The following is a 17,094-nucleotide window of genomic DNA, read 5'->3' on the forward strand; positions in this document are numbered from 1 at the left end:
AGTTTAATAAACACAAATAATGCTAAATCCGACGATTATTTAGTTTTATTTTCGTCACGATTCGTTTTAAGTGACGTTTGGAATAAATTTCAAAAATACATTTTGCAAATAAGATATGCGGTTTTTGAAACATCGAGATATTTCAGAGTTCGCTTGGATTTATTTTTACTTATTGCCAGGAATAAAGCGGCCCCCACACGAGCGGGATCGAACGTTTACAAGCTCGATGATGACCCCCATGACCCCCCTCCAATGATTTATTATACGTAACTCAAGATATGTTATAGGCATTCCAAAATTAGAGCGCTCACCTTGTGACAAATTGTACAATCGTGGCTGCCGCGACTGGGCAAGCGAGAAATGTGCCCATGTAACGACCCCCGTTCACCGGAAGAAAAAGAAACAAGAAGCACTACCACCAGTTTTAACATTGACATATTCACTCACGTTTAAGTAACTTACTTTCTATGCATCTCGCTCGTACTCACATATTAGTGCAAGCGAGATGTATAGAAAGTAATTTACGTAGACGCGAGCGTATCTGTCAATGTCAAAACTGGTGGTAGCCGTACGGCTCATTGTTTAACAACGAGTATGACCGAAGATGAATGGAATGCGAAAATTAACCAAAAATAACAGATTTCTTCGTAGGTACGAGTATAGTAGAAATAAAAAGTATTTTTTGTGCTCCTTATGTATGAGTACCTATAACCCAGGGATGTAACGGATGTGGTTTTATCGGAACCGAAAACGGAAACAGATGTTTTCTATTTAGTTTAACGGAACCGAAAACGGAAACGGAACCGAAAACGGAACCGGAACCAGAATAGGAGCCTGACTTTTTAACGATGTAGTCGTTTTCCCCTTTCTAGAATAAACCTTCAGACAAAGTTTACACTTAGCCGTGTCGCCCGTGTCCCACTAACTTCATCAAAATAGTTCCAAATCGAACTTGATTTCGGCTTCATTGTGCGTTTTTTTACACACTAACATTCACCACACACACTACACACAGTCAGTAGTCAGTATACAACACAACACATACGATTTTAATTTTAATAGCACGAATAAAACAAAGTATACAAACAAACAACAAATTAGCGTAGCACGTGGCAAGCGGGGCGATGAGCGAATGACTGGTATTAACCTGTTTGCGCGCGAAGCATTGACTTCCGTTATAACTTCCATTTCAAACATAACGGAACCGGAACAGAAACGGATGTGTAGTACCAAACGGAAGTTCCGCGTTAACGGAAACGGAACCGGACCTCCGTAACATCCGTGGTATAACGTATCTATATTTATATAATATCATTGCCCTTTAACCCTAGTGTTAATTTTTATTCGACAGCGTGACGTGACGTACGCGTTTGCGTCAAGTGTCATTTTGTATGGGATTTTGAGTTACCAAAACGTCTCGCTGTTCAAAATCCCATACAAAAATAGACATATGTAACGTAAACGCGAACGCACGTCACGCTACCGAATGAAATTTAGTACACTAGGGGTTCTGGCTCCGCTCATAAAAAAGTAGCTCATAAAATGGGGTGAGTAGGGTCAAAACTGAAATTCAAACCTCGATAACATTTTATTTTTACATATGAAAACTGAATGGTGTATATAATAAGTGTTCCGGACGTTTGTATTTTAGTTTTTATTTTATTTTGGGGAGTTCCATTTCATAACTTTGACGATAAAGAGGAAAACCCACCTCACCCCGTAGTGCCTCGTATTTGGGGTGAGAGGGGTTTTCATACAAAGGTGATTTTGGAAGATTGTTGGATCGTTTTTTTTTATTTTGCGTATTACTATAGCTCCATTTTCAATTGCAATACATTATTTTTGTCACTCCCCTCTCAAACCTTCTCTCCCCATTCATAACCCACCTCTCCCCGCGAAACCTACTCACCCCGTTTTACGTTACGTTATTTCAAGTTTGTTATTCTTGTAGTCCATTTTAATTTATTTTAACAAGAAGTTACAATGCCTTTATATACTAAAACACGAGAAAAGTTAAAACGCTCTTAAATGTTTCGTTAAAGCGTTGTTTTACTAGTAGCCAGAGAAAGTTTAAAGTGATGAAGTTTTATCCGGACTGATTGCTAATGAATATTCCACTTGATGTTATCTTTTACTGCGGTACAAGTTTTAGTTACTTTACGGCAGCTTAACATACCAAGAATCAGATAATCGTTTAGTTTTGATGGACTTTAAATTAGACAGCACAATTTGGCTCACTATATTAACCAGGAATTGAATACCGGTATTTTTTGTGTGTGAACGAAAACGGTATTATTTCGATCTTTGTTAATTATTTCATTTCTAATTGGGCAATCTAATAATTCGAAATTGTTACCTAAAAACACAACTGAGTCCTACATTTTGAGTACAAGTTAATTCGAAATAATTATATGGTTATTTCGAAGTTTTTGCAAAAAACCGGTTCCGATCCCTGATATTAAATAATACAGATGTACCTAGTGCATAATTGTTTTCCATCGTATTTTATCGGACACGTTCGTATTTGTCATGCTGCTTCAGTCAACCTCAGTACTTTTTGTACCGAGACTGGCTGAAATAGCGAGACACGTTCGTACGTTTCCGTGAAAATACGGATTAGCTATGCGCTAGATCTGTAATTAATATCTTCAAAATGCTGGATCTTTATCCAACATGTAAAAAACAGAAGGCCTACCGCGAATCACGTTCAACGTGTTGCCTCTCTGTCACACTTGAAAATTCGTACGTAAGTGTGACAGGGAGGCAGATGTATAACACCCCTCTTTTTGCGTCGAGGGTTAAAAAATGATTTCATGTTAGAATCGATTCACTTTTTATGTTTGGTAAAGCGGCTCTAAAAGCTGTCTCAGAAGCATATAAAAATATATTATTATCCTTATAACGAGCATTTTAATGCACGACTACGTACTTACTCCCCTAAAATTTAAACCACGTTTTTATGTTTGAAAGCATACAGATTTAAAACTAAAAAGTTAATTTATTCTCCAACGTCCAATTAGTATTCAAGACATCAAAATTAGGTATCGAATCTCATTAGGTATCTGTGGAATTCCCATTTCATCCCGTTTTTTCTCAGAAGCAATCTAAACTTTAGTCCATTAAAGTTAGAACCTCAAAGAGGTTGCAAATGCTCTTTATGGGCAAAGAGCATTTGTACATTTAACAAGATAAATAGAAAAGAGCAGGGGTGTAATTTGATTCGTTGCGGTTTTAAGTTCCTTTGCCAAGCTTTTTGTGTGTGTTAATCGAACGGAGCCCTTTGCACTCATACAAGCGGCATCGCCTGACACAAAACTGCAGACTGCTCTATACATTTCTGCACTTACGTACCCCACTATATATACCTATACCTACTTATATATGTAGACATGATGTATCTTATCTTATCTTATTGTTTTCGGGGGCCCTTGCGGATACACTTCGACCCATAGGGATCTTTTGTGCAATTACCCTCTAGAAAAGATCCGTCAACTACTCAAGAGCTTTCCCCACCATATCCATGTGTCGGATGATGGAGCCAAAAGACGCTGCCCATGAGGGCAGCGTCTTAAAGTCCTTTGGTTCCAGGTATCCTGCTCCAAAGTCCTTCATTCTTTGTCTGGCGAGGGCGTGACATTCACACATTAGGTGTTTTACACATGATTTTACATTTGCATTAGACATGGTGTAAATTTTTGGTGTTGTTTTCATGACAAAATAAGTAAATAAAACAACGTATTACCCAAATAAAAATCCTCTTAAACACTAGTTGAACCCTCATGTAATTTGAATTAAGTCCACTAACTAAAATTAAGAAATTTCTTTTAAATAATAGAGAGTTGGTAAATGTTAGTGTTAGACTACCTAGCATAGTATATCATATTTCAGTCTCTTTTATAACTATGAAAGAGTAACTTTAGAAATGCTACAAGAGACCCTCACCCTCGCATGTAAACACGCGAGATGACGGCAACACGCTTTAGAAACCGCTTGAATAGCGTCTGACCCGACCTGCGACCCGTTTAGTGGCTACATGTCGAGGCCTATTCAATCTTACAGTTTGACTTCATAATGATGTCATTTTGTTATCATCACGTCACGCTATCGACGCTAATGAAATTTACACTAGGGGTTCTAGCTTCACCCTATAAGTGAAATGCACGCGGGAATGATAGTTAAATAACATCATTTAGATTTCAAAATGCACGTTCGATTTAGCCCCCCGTTCAGGATTCCAAACCGAAGTTACATTTTTTAAATCATTTATTTACATACAATATATATACAGTGGTACTACTAAACGAAATTAATAACTAGCTTAAATCTAAAATAGGCCCTTGAGGCATTGTACCAAGGATGCTGGCGGCATTTCCTCGCTGTATCGCAATGCTGATACGTTGTGCGAGGTAGCCGCCAGCGCTTCGGTTACCAGCTCACCAGTTACGTCAACCAGACGCTTCAGTTACATTTTGATGTCAAAACGATGTCTGAATGATGTCATTTTGCTATCGTTCGCGTGTGCATTTCGGTCGCACTTGTTCGTGCAGGTATTGGCGCCAGCGAGACGCGCGGGCGAATAATAACAAAATTACATCATTTCAGATATCAAAATGTAATTCAGAATTGGCCTCCAGTTCATTAATACAAGATACGCTTTCTCTATCTTTAGCTCCTCACACTACCTGGTAACTTTCATATTATATTTCTTCTCCCGCTACCCGAAGGTTGTCTAAACGAGATCGCTTTTTAGGGATAATACCGCCGGTTGTTACCTAGTTATTTTTTCTTTGTTATTTACATTTTACTTATTTATTGGAGCGAAGGGTGCCTTTGAGGAATTGCATATAGTTACGTGGAAAAATTCGACCCATGCCGTTGTGACCTGGGGGGCCGAGGGGTTTGCGATTGCAGAGGACGCTGGTTCGATTCCAGCCCTGGGCACTGCAGGCCTTGGTCTATTTTCCTTTGTATGGTTATATGTGACGTTATTTATGAAAAGGGACCTTATTGTCGACGGCGCTTACGCCATTATTAGCGATGCTCCGATATAAATACAATGCCGCGCGACGCTATGTGGCGTAAGCGCCATCGACAATAAGGTCCCTTTTCATAGATAATGCCCCATATTATATGTAATATATAAATATTTATAAATACTTAGATAAATAGAAAACGCCCATGGCTCAGGAACAAGTAGCTGTGTTCATCACACGAATAAATGCCCTTACCAAGATTTGAAGCCGGGACCATAGGCTACATAGGCAGGGTCACTACCTACTACACACTAGACACCTAGACTGGTTGTCTACAGGACGACGATTTATATTCTAAATAAGTACTTACATACTTATTAAAAAAATAACTCTTACATAATATTTTTAATATTTCACATACATTTGCAAATGCTTCAAATTTCAATTTAATAACTGAGGTGTTGGCAAAAACTTTACGGCTGTAATTAATAACGAACCCAATTTACTCCATTTCCAATCATATTCCAATGACATTACGATTCAAATTAAAATGACGAGTGCGAAATATCGAGATAAAATCACTTGCGTTATTCAATATTGGATTTTAACGGGGTAAGTTTATGGTTGAAATTTGGATGAGTTCGTCAGGGCTCGCGGCGGTCTCATGGGTATCTCGTCGTTAGGCAACCTCGGACTGTTTTGAGGGAGAGGGAATTATTAAACTGTGACCTTGGAAATCGGATAAAACGTAAAACTTTCTGGAATTATTGAAGGAATCGTCAAATTTAAATTATATCACTACAACTTATAAAACAAAGCCCCCCGCCGCGTATGTATGTTCGTGATAAACTGAAAAACGGATTTTCATGCAGTTTTCACCTATCAATTAGTGATTCTTGGGAAAGGCAGTGGCGTAGCTAGGCCTGGGCGAATGGGGCCTTCGCCTACGGCCTCGCACTTACGGGGGCCTCGCAAAGCCAACCTTTTTATTGCCTTGGGAAAACACATCGAAAAAGGTCTCGCAGATGTGGTGTTCGCGCACGGCTCTGTTTCACGCTACGCCACTGGGGGAAGGTTTAGGGTAACATTCCATTTCTGACCGCAGCTGCACTACTGGTACTGAACGCGTCGGTGTTATTGTCAATTTCCATAGTAAAATGAACAGCAGTGCAGCTGTCGTTGGAAATGGACTGTCACCTTTAGGTTTGTAATTTGTTGCGGTTTTACGTAACCCGTGCGAAGCCGGGGCGGGTCGCTAGTATCTCGATAAAATTAACTTTTTGACGCAGCATTACTGCAGCGGCACATGACTACCGATTGCCTTGCTGCCGCAAATATCAAGAATGCTGCAGCGAAAAAGACGGTAGAGTTATACCAACAAAAGTCTGCAACGATTTTGATAGCACACGCAGTGCAACTTCAAACTTCGATTTTGTAATTTTAATTTGATATATTAGTCCAGAACAATTCAGCCGACATACGGCGTGCAAATTTTACTATATATACTTATACTCTGTATTTTTAGGTACTTAAATAAAAATAACCAAATAATTAGTACATTTTCAGGTAATTATAACATTTATTGATTAACCAACCAAATACAAGACTGGATCTGTCACTGAACGACCTGACTTTAACCTACATTATTAGATCATGTAATGTTTTCATCTACCCTTAAGGAGCATCATCTACGGCTTAAGAAGCCATTTAAGGGTAGATTTTGTTTACTCTTTTTTAAATACCTAAATATACAGACTATAAATTACTAACATGCATTTACTCTACATTTACATTTCACGGATTAATAATTACTTAATAACAATGTAAATGCCTATTTTTAAATTGTTAATTACCAAAATGAGTATAATTATATGAAATTATAACGTATAAATAACACTTGCACTGCGTCTGCTATCAAAATCGTTGCAGACTTTTCTTGGTCTGACTCTATCAAAATTTGACTAAAAGTGTGATAAATCCGGGTTGATGTTATTATTTCAGTTCTAAGCGCTGATGTTTTCAGGAGATTTCAATTTTGAAGCTCAGAGTTGATGAATATTTCCGGTTGGTAGATATCCAGCAGTATATTTTACCTTGGCACTTCTATTGTCAATTAAATTACTCCAAGGTGCGTAGCCAACATGCCAATCGATTACGCTTCGTAGCGAATGAAACGCAACTGTCACTCTCGCACTAATATGGAAGAGTGATAGAGAGACACAAAGCGTTTCGTTATCGTAGCGCAAACGATTGTCACCTTGGCTAGGCGCCCAGGCGGCTTAGCACGGTCGCGTTTTTATCCCTTGTCACCATGCCTGTCACGTTCTAACAAGTATGTAAGTGCGAAAGGGACGCGCATAGTGATAGTCGATAAAAATGGAACCGTGCTGAGCCCGCTGGACTTCTATTTGTCAATTAATTGACTGCCAGTGATATTTAAATCAACCTCATTAGAAGCGCGGCCCTTGGTGAGAGTCCGCGCCCTTCTATAGGATCGTAATAGCAGTGTTATTATGAATACATTCAGACAATATTGTGCAAATTTTGTATTTTTTTTATTCTTATTTCTTATTAGTAACTAACATGTAGATTAAGTAGATTAAGTTCAAAACTAACAATATGTGGACCTAATGTTGTCTGTAATGAATAAATTCATTCATTCTAGTTAAAGATCTACAAACCATATTGATTTACACTTGTATAGTTATTTACTTTGATTTTATTTATCATTTTAGGTATCTGCTGCTGTCTTAGAAAAAATATTGTGAGCAAAGGTATTTAGGTCTTAAAATTCTCGGGCCTGTCTTTACAAAAGTCGACTATGTCTCGTTTGGTAACTTCGGCCCTTGAATTTTAAGTGCCCTTATTCACTCATTTATTCCTTTATAAAACATAGTTTTCACAGTAATCACAATGTAAATCACAGTATTTCATATTTATAACTAGGAGTCGCAGGCGCCCATAGCCTACGGTAACCACTTACCATGGCGGGCTGTGTGCTTGTTTGCCACCTAAGTAGTATAAAAAAATGCTTTGAACAGCCAAAATTTTGCAGTAGCATACGAAAGGTCCCTTTTGAACGGCGCCTGCCATCACCGGTTTAATCGTTCCACCTGACCGACCTGAACGCACCCATAATTTCCAATTACATAACTAACTTAATATTCAACTTGCTAAGCTTCTTAGCCCGAGGCTTGTTCTGCGAGCTTTGTTGTTTTTATCGGTCCGATTTAGCGAGCTTTGATTTATGAGATTAAGCTGTGCGGATGATTTTCAATTTCGGTTTCTGAAGTTTGTAAGGGCTTATAACTTTTGTAACCGTAATATATCTATTACGTCAAGAAATTACTGATTTACGATTTAATACTTCTGAACAGCCTGTATGTGGATACACGGTAGTTAAAGAGTCAGATGTCATGTCACTAGTGTCACTTTAATCTTATCGTCATTGTGAACGACTGATTCTATTTATTGATGATTTATTTGAATTAATTTAACTTTTTTTTTAGGGTTCCGTACCCAAAGGGTAAAAACGGGACCCTATTACTAAATACCGTTTTTGAGTCTTAGTAGACTCCACTGTCTGTCTGTCCGTCTGTTTGTCACCAAGCTGTATCTCATGAACCCTGATAGTTAGACAGATGTAAATTTCTCTCGCACGCCTCGCACTTGTCCGGTTTTCTATGTTTATCTTACCATATTAGAATATTCCTGAGAAGGAACTCTACTCGGGATGTCGGACACGTCTGTATAATTACGGTTCATGAGATATGACCTTTGAGAGACGGATACTTATGCAGCGAAGGCTTGATAATAGATATCTATTAGTCTATTTGATCTTGTTTGTTTTTAAATATAGTGTGTTCTGTATTCGCTGTTGTGGCAATAAATACATCTTCTTTCTCTCTTCTCTCTTCTCCCTTCTCCCTTCTCCCTTCTCCCTTCTCCCTTCTCCCTTCTCCCTTCTCCCTTCTCCCTTCTCCCTTCTCCCTTCTCCCTTCTCCCTTCTCCCTTCTCCCTTCTCCCTTCTCCCTTCTCCCTTCTCCCTTCTCCCTTCTCCCTTCTCCCTTCTCCCTTCTCCCTTCTCCCTTCTCCCTTCTCCCTTCTCCCTTCTCCCTTCTCCCTTCTCCCTTCTCCCTTCTCCCTTCTCCCTTCTCCCTTCTCCCTTCTCCCTTCTCCCTTCTCCCTTCTCCCTTCTCCCTTCTCCCTTCTCCCTTCTCCCTTCTCCCTTCTCCCTTCTCCCTTCTCCCTTCTCCCTTCTCCCTTCTCCCTTCTCCCTTCTCCCTTCTCCCTTCTCCCTTCTCCCTTCTCCCTTCTCCCTTCTCCCTTCTCCCTTCTCCCTTCTCCCTTCTCCCTTCTCCCTTCTCCCTTCTCCCTTCTCCCTTCTCCCTTCTCCCTTCTCCCTTCTCCCTTCTCCCTTCTCCCTTCTCCCTTCTCCCTTCTCCCTTCTCCCTTCTCCCTTCTCCCTTCTCCCTTCTCCCTTCTCCCTTCTCCCTTCTCCCTTCTCCCTTCTCCCTTCTCCCTTCTCCCTTCTCCCTTCTCCCTTCTCCCTTCTCCCTTCTCCCTTCTCCCTTCTCCCTTCTCCCTTCTCCCTTCTCCCTTCTCCCTTCTCCCTTCTCCCTTCTCCCTTCTCCCTTCTCCCTTCTCCCTTCTCCCTTCTCCCTTCTCCCTTCTCCCTTCTCTCTTCTCTCTTCTCTCTTTTCTCTTCTCTCTTTTCTCTTCCCTCTTCTTTCTTTCATTTCACATGCACCATGCGTGACCGATTTCCAATCAAAATAAGATCAAGACCGTAACTAAATATTAAATCTGAATGGTGCTCACTATTTCTCGTATTCTGAGCTAAGGGATTTTGTCGTCTGTATTCACTGACAAATACTATCTAGGTCTCGATAGGTAAGATTGAATTGAACGGGCTATGAATAAATTTCGACGTAAATAAAATCGAATATCGGTTCTGTGCATGGCTAAAATAGACTAGGAGGCCGATTCTGATATGACATTTGAAATTTTCAAGTCCTGTATTATCATTTCCATAAATATTATATTATTTTAATAGGTATCCACATCATTGTGATAGATTGCTGACTCGCTATCTATTTTACTACTTCAACTTCAACATTTATTCAGCAATTGTAAAAGTGCCCTTGTGGCACTACAAGGGCCCTTTTACACGTCAACATTAAATTTACATACAAGAAAAAATAATAACAATACATCAACAATTTTATAAAATACAACTAACTGCAACTACCAATTCAAACTAACGTAAATATTACAATTACTTAGAGATGTATTTATTTATTTATTATTTATTTATATGAGCCTAGAGTGTCCCGCTGCTAAGCAAAGGCCTCCCTCCTCCCTTTCCTCGTATCCCGGTCTTGACCCGTCTCCCACCAGTTCCTGTCAAAGGCGTCGAGGTCATCTCGCCAACGTCGTCGAGGTTTGCCGCGACCCCGGGTTTGATGTGGGACCCAATTGGTTGTTGTTTTAGCCCACAAGTCATCCGGCATACGGCAAACGTGTCCCGCCCAGTCCCACTTCAGCTTGGCGGCTGTTTCAGCCGGGTGCGTTTCACTGCATATAACAACTATGGATATATTATTGGTCGATATAACAATCAAGGGATATAATTTATAAGATATATATGTCACTGTAAAAGCCCGAAGTACGGCAAAACCTAGGATTTACCGGTAAAACCTAGGTTTTACCGATGCCGATCGGTAAAAGCCCGAAATGTTAAATCTTAATATGTAGTTTACTTCGGGCTTTTACCAACACCGATATGGTAAATCCTAGGTCTTACCACGGCGACCGGTAAAGTTTGAATCATGCACTGATTATCAAACCCTCCCGCTCAAACCCCCGTACACTGCAACCGCATGCGCCGTTAAGTGGGTTAGGTTAGGTTTGAACTGCGATCCTCACAGAACCGAACAAAAGTGGGTTAGGTTAGGTTAGAACTGCGAGCCTTACAGAACCGAAATGCTACTAGAAAAGTAGGTGGTTTTACCTCCTTTTCTACATAGTGCACCATCTACCATAATCTTTCATCGGGCCCCATAGAAGTCGGTTTTTTTTTTCTTAAAAATTATCATCTAATAATCTCAAGAATCAGTGCATGATTCAAACTTTACCGGTCGCCGTGGTAAGACCTAGGATTTACCATATCGGTGTTGGTAAAAGCCCGAAGTAAAGTAGTAAGATTTAACATTTCGGGCTTTTACCGATCGGCATCGGTAAAAACTAGGATTTACCGGTAAAACCTAGGTATTGCCGTACTTCGGGCTTTTACAGTAACATATACATACAAATGACATATTTTTATCATATATATCTCTCACACAGTATAACAGGTATTTGATATAATAACTTTCAATCTAATGCCTAGGTAGTATAACGCACATACTTTATAATAAAGGGTTCGGTATAACATTAATTGGCTATTATGTATTATAGACACATTTTTTGATATTGGAGTGTCGTATCTAGTATGGTATAGGTTAAAAAAATAGACACAGGTAGCTCCATGTCTAAAGAGGAAGGCGGCTCGGGGGGCTCGCATAACAAAGGAGAGCCTGTCCAACCGCAATTTTAGGTTGGGTTAGGTTAGGTTCGTTAGTTACCTTTTATCCTTCTGAGCAGAAAATAGAAGCCCCGCTTAGCGGGGCTTCGTTGATTTGTCCCCAAGTCGTATTTGCTATGTTAAAACCTTTATTAGTACAAAAATATACACAAATATTATGATTTCTAAATTTAAGCTCCGCATAAAAAAAATCACACACGATAAAATAATAAAGGTACATTTTTCAGTTATTTACGAATGATTGAGTGGGTTCGGTGATTCAATTTTAGGGACGAAATATTTAATGTATGTAATATAATATAAGAAACAGCTAGAAATTATGTCATTTATAACTTATATTGGGTACTCGTTATATAAAATTTATTTTATTATTACTTATTTATTATTTATTTGAAAACATAATATACAGCATTACAGTCAAGACCAAATCACTGTACACATCAGATTACAGAATAGATAATGTATTTACTCAATTTAGGAAAATCAGATCACAATCAACTTTCGTCCATCATCTCACAGTACCGCAGACACATCTGACACACAACCATCCATCGACGCAAACATATCACCTTCTGGTGCCCATGACAGAAGCGAGTTCAACAGCCTTAGAGCCCGCACAGCTGGTGAGTTTTTATGTGCTACAGTGCGTGTAATTGGTACTGCCAAAAGGTTGTGACTTCGCGGTCTAAGGAGATTTTTGGGCACAAATGGAACAGCGAGTCTAACAACTCTTCCTATCAGCTCAGGACAGTCTGTATCGCCACGTAAAATTCCGCATGCTGTCACTAGGAGATTGTAATTCCGCCTTGCTGCTAAGGATCCTAGGGATCCTAATAAGTACTTGGTCGGGTATAAAAATGGATAATAAGTGTACAACTTTTTATATAAGAACCTAAGGAATGTTTTTTGTACTTTTTCTACGAGAAGGGCGTATGTGCTTTCAGCTGGGTTCCAAACAATACTTGCCGCTTCAAGCTTACTTCTTACAAGAGCCGTGTAGAGCAGTTTGATAGCTCTAGGATCATTAAATTCGCGCGCATTTCTGATAACGAAACCAAGTCGCTTATAACAATCGGCAGCTAATCCTTTTATGTGTCCATGAAAAGTAAGAGAGACATTAAAGGTCCCACCCAGGTCTTTGACAGTTGTTACGCGGGCTATGACTTCTGATCCAAGTTCATACTGTGCAATTAAAGGCTTTGGGGAGCGAGTGAAGGACATCGCACAACATTTGGATACGTTGAATTGCAATTTATTCGAAATACTCGATTGCAAAACCGCATTGATGTCTCTTTGCATGGCATCACAATCCGCCATTTGTTTGACACCATACATGAGCTTTAAGTCGTCTGCATACAAAAGGCACGTAGTATTCTGTTTCAAACCTGACTCGAGATCATTGATCATGATGCCAAATAACAGAGGGCCAAGAATAGATCCTTTTGACTGACTCCGGATTGCGTAGTTTTATATCTACCCTTAACTATACCATATAAAATTATTCCTCTTGTTGGTATATACATTGTTAATTATATTACCTTAGTGATATATCTTTCAAAATTATACCATATGTTGTTATATCGAATGAAAATAGATCATTTATTGTTATAGCGATCATTACACACCCGTTTCAGCCACATCAGCTATTTGGGTTTTGGAGCGTAGTATAGTGTTTCTGATGCGATCGGTCAACTTCACGCCGAGAATACTACCTTGACAAACATTGAGGGGGATTTTTGAACTTTTGTCAAGGACCAAGTCTGTGCTCCGTAGGTCAGGATGGGAAGAATGCACATGTCCATGAGCTTTCGTTTTAGAGAAATAGGGAAATCTCCCTTCATTTGCTCTTTCATAGACCAATAGCTTTCGTCTTGCGACCTCCTTGTCCTGTCGTGCCTGGAAAGAGACTATTTGCCCTAGGTAAATGTATTCTTGGACATATGACATTTCTTCTCCATCCACTACCACTTTTCTTTTAGGGCTGTTAGTCATGAGCTTGGTCTTTGACATGTTGATCATTAATCCTACCTCAAGGCTTGCCCTGCTTAGGTCTTGTAGCATGGCGCCGAGCTCCGTGACTGAAGGCGAAAACAAGACTATGTCGTCGGCGAAGCGGAGATTTGTTAATCGCCGTCCACCCACGTCGATATAGATGTATATGGTCTCTTAATGTCGAATTTAAACTGAAACTAGATTTTGTTATACAATTCAACATGTGTCATTATCCCTATAATTAGTCCCCTTATCATACAAATATGTTGTTTTATTTACAGTAGGTAAGTAAACTTCAAACATGGCATGATTGGCGAAAAATGTGTGATGATAACGAAGCGGTGCGTGAGTCTGAATTGCCTTTTTGCCTGTTTTCATTATCTATATTATAATCACAAGCAAATTAATTAATTACATGTAGGTGCGTGAGGTGCGTCATATAAATATGTACAGTTCGACATGAAATAGTAGAAATTAAATAGAGAGGAACGATAACTTTCTTGTCAAATATGTGTCAAAATAAAATAATATACGGATGTAACAAAAATAGCGATGATCCGTTTTATATTCAGCACTTTAAGTGACTAACAGGCCTATTCGGATTTTGAGATAATCACAAGATCTTACGACGATTTAGAGATCAACTAGATCTACATTAGATATCGACTAGATGTGACTTGGATATCTAAGTCATAACTTGTCGAAATCGTTCAAGAGGACCTCCAGAATCGCGGAAACGTCAAATTTGACATATCTATCTTTCAAATATCTTTAAATTATCCGTATCGTAACTTGTTGAAGTCTAGTAGAAATCTAATTCATTTTCCGAATCGAGCCGTTATTCGGCCGAATACGAACATTGGAAAACTTGCCGAATATGCCAAATATCGAATATATAGGTAGTTACTGAATTTTCAGTACATCTCTAGTTAAGCAACGATGATATCGATGCAGCATATATGATGTATGTGGTACATAATATACCTTCGTTAAGGCTCTTTTAGACGATGCGTGAACTCGCATGCGAGTTTCATTACATTGCGGTTTTTGATCGGTCGGTCCAATCGGACGTAACCAACAGTCCGCAATGCAACTAAAATCGCATGCGAGTTTGCGCGTCGTCTAAATCAGCCTTTACGCTCAGTGGCGCTTGCAATAAGTTTCTACTTTTCCTTGTATATATATAATTATATAATATCATTTATTTACAAACAAGATACATATATACCATGGTATTACTAAAATAAATTAATAACTAGCTTAAATCTAGGATAGGCCTATCTAAAATAGGCCCTTGAGGCATTGTACCAAGGATGCTGGTGGCATTTTCTCGCTGTATCGCAATGCTGATACGTTGTGCGAGGTAGCCGCCAGCTCTTCGGTCACCAGTTACGTCAACCAGACGCTTCGCGATTTCTGCAAACAACTTATGCGCGCTGGGACCCCACGGACCTAGAGTTTCAACTCCAAATGGTACAAAATGGTACTCTCAACTGAGGCTCTTATATTTGTTACGTTTTATAATTTCGGCGCTTTCCGCCGCCCCGCTCGCTTTTACAGTAGTCTGTTGGAGGTGGGACGGTGCCAGTGTGTCTACGCAGGTAGCATCCCACACTAACATCCGTCCGAAGCTCCAAGAAACTAAGGACAGCCCATCGGCCTCTTGCCATCATCTCTGATAATGCCAGTCGGCTCAAGAAGAGCAGGCACATTGATGGTGGCAAGAGACCGACGGATTATGTCATTAAGCGACGCATGTCTCGAAAAACGGCCTGCACTTTTTAGACAAGATGGTGTCCCAGTCGGTCCACATCCGTGCCACAAGAGCATATGTGTGGCGTACACACCGAAACCCCGAGTCGCAAACCAGTCGCTAGTCTAAGGGAGTGATATAAAGTATCGCAAACTAAGCTAAAACATAAACCGATTCACATTAACTTTTCACCATAATTTTTCACGCGCAACCTTCACAGGAAGACGCCATATTTCACCGCAAAAAAGAGCAACTTATTGCAGGATCGGTATAAATCAATCGAGGTATTTGACAATCTCTTCGATTTCGGGCAAGAACGATAAAACCGTTACAAATCAGGTACCGCATAATACTTCTAGGTATATATAAAGTGATTTTTATGTTTTTTGTGTTTTTTTGTCTCTGAGGGGTTATTTTCCATCGTATTTTTACGGAAACGTACGAACGTGTCTCGCTATTTCAGTCAGTCTGGTACAAAAAGTACTGAGGTTGACTGAAGTACCATGACAAATACGAACGTTTCCGAGAAAATACGATGGAAAACAATTATGCACTACATCTGTGTGTTTACACTTTTGCACCTTACTCCTTTGTAATAAAGCGAAAAGTGTAAGTACACATATCTTTGACGTCGACTGTACGTAGGTCTTATTAGTAGGTTTAACTGATAGATTTAGTCATTATAAATGTGTCAATCCACAACTTTACTGTCAAATAAGTATCAATTCTTACGTTGCCCCGACTCTAACGTTATTAAAAGTTATAGGCTTATAACTTTTAAACCCATCAAATATTTTCTTTAATTTCATAACAAGCGTGATGTAGGGTGACCGTGATTTTAGGAATTAGGAATTGGTCAAACAATACCTAAAACCCAAACAATTCATTGAATACCTACGTAATGAACAGATGCTTTTGATTGAACTTCGTTTCTAGAGTCTATAAGTGTATGGGGCCAATACATTCCACGACTCTTCTCTATTCGCACAGACTTGAGTGTTTGTCTTAATTAATACAAAGTTTAAGTATGTTATTACCAGGCATAATGATATGCAAACATTTAATCTTGTGTGGTTCATGTACAGAGTAAACAGTCTTTATTTGCTTATTTCACTTAGCGTGTGTTTTGCTCTTAAGTTTAACTGTGTCTAACGTGAAGCAAGTAATTATGTTCTGTGGGAATAATTCACCGAGCTTTAGCGAAGGTCTCCATTTCAGCCTGGGCATAAATGCTTTCGTAGTCTTTATGTTCTTCACTACAGGCACAGATTATATAATAGTTCTTACGAACAAATACTTATCTCTCAAAGAAAACGCAAATACCTACCGTTTAGATACCTACACAAAAATACAATGGAATGACCTTCAACGCGCCGCTCCTCGCACCGCGCTCACCGGCACAAAGCTAGGGTTGCCGACGCGACCTATAGAAATGATTTTACACATAAGTACCTACCTACTTACCTAAACTATAGATTACGTAAGGTCGTGGTACTTTAGCTCCCCAAAATAACTCGGACCAAGATAAGTTGCAATAAGTAATTAATAATTAAATAAAATAGGTATTCCGCGCGTAAAATTATGAAACGCATAATTTCATTCCGACGAGTGACTGCGAAACATTTTAAAAGGTCATATCTCCCTGTACTAACCGCAGTGTTTACGTCGTTTTATAAATCGCACAATGAATCAATACAACCTACGTAGCTTGCAACTATCGTATAAATGATATTTATACCTATTGAGAATGTCTACTTACTTTTCCTAGCTATCAAAGAGCAAAAACGGTT

Source organism: Cydia splendana, chromosome 16 (genome assembly GCF_910591565.1).
Source record: "Cydia splendana chromosome 16, ilCydSple1.2, whole genome shotgun sequence".
Classification (NCBI taxonomy): Eukaryota; Metazoa; Arthropoda; class Insecta; order Lepidoptera; family Tortricidae; genus Cydia; species Cydia splendana.